This window comes from Belonocnema kinseyi, chromosome 2, assembly GCF_010883055.1.
Source record: "Belonocnema kinseyi isolate 2016_QV_RU_SX_M_011 chromosome 2, B_treatae_v1, whole genome shotgun sequence".
NCBI classification, from domain to species: domain Eukaryota; kingdom Metazoa; phylum Arthropoda; class Insecta; order Hymenoptera; family Cynipidae; genus Belonocnema; species Belonocnema kinseyi.
Window position 1 is genome coordinate 49,578,733 of NC_046658.1, and position 935 is coordinate 49,579,667.

A 935-nucleotide genomic window follows, 5' to 3' on the forward strand; every position below is an offset into this window, starting at 1 on the left:
GGGCGCATACTTTGAATAAAATATTTGTTATCATTCTCTTGAAATAAATGTGTTTTTTTTCTTGAAAAAATACCGGTTTCATATGTATACACCTGGTATTCCAATTGAAGAAATATTTTTTTACGGAAATAGAACATGAATCTTAAACCCTTTACTTCCTTATTCATTTTCTCACGTATATAACGCACATTTTTTTTAATTGAAACTAGTGACATTTTTACATCAAACCACTGTTGAAATATATATTTTTATACGATAAATTTGACATTCCGACAATACATTTTACATTTCTATACATTTATTATGCTGTAATAACTTGTCAATAATGTCTTATGAATAATTATCAAAAATCGTTAGGCTTATTCATAAATATTATAATAAGAAATTATCTTGACAAATCCATAATAAGAAGTTGATAAAATAAGAAGAACCGTAACACTCCTTAACCATAATTATAGAGCCTATACATAACACAATTTGAACTGTGCAGGTTAGCATGAAAATTTGTCCCTTTTGAGGGCTTCAGGAATTCAGGTAGCAGGTGCCGAAATCCACCGCTTTCGTAGCTCGGCAGAAAAATGCGACTGTATTTTACATTGCCGAAATAATCTGACGACCAGTGGCGGACCGAAGGGGGCAGGGTTTTGGCTGTTAGGACCCTCCCACCCTAGTCGGAGAGCCGAGGCCGTTTTTGGCGAGTTATTAGGTAACGATTCTGCCACTATTTCCCTGATTGTTGAGAAAATACTGATCATGAAATGTGGCTTCTCCAGGGGGAGTCCCGGGGAGAAGGTGTTTATTTACTCATTCGAAGTTGTAAAAGAAAATGATTAAAATAAGTCATAGGGTAACGGCTGAATCTTTCTGCGTCGAATGTGGAGACAATTAGAAAATGTTCCGTGCAATTGGCAGAACAATAGGCCGTTGCGGAAGGG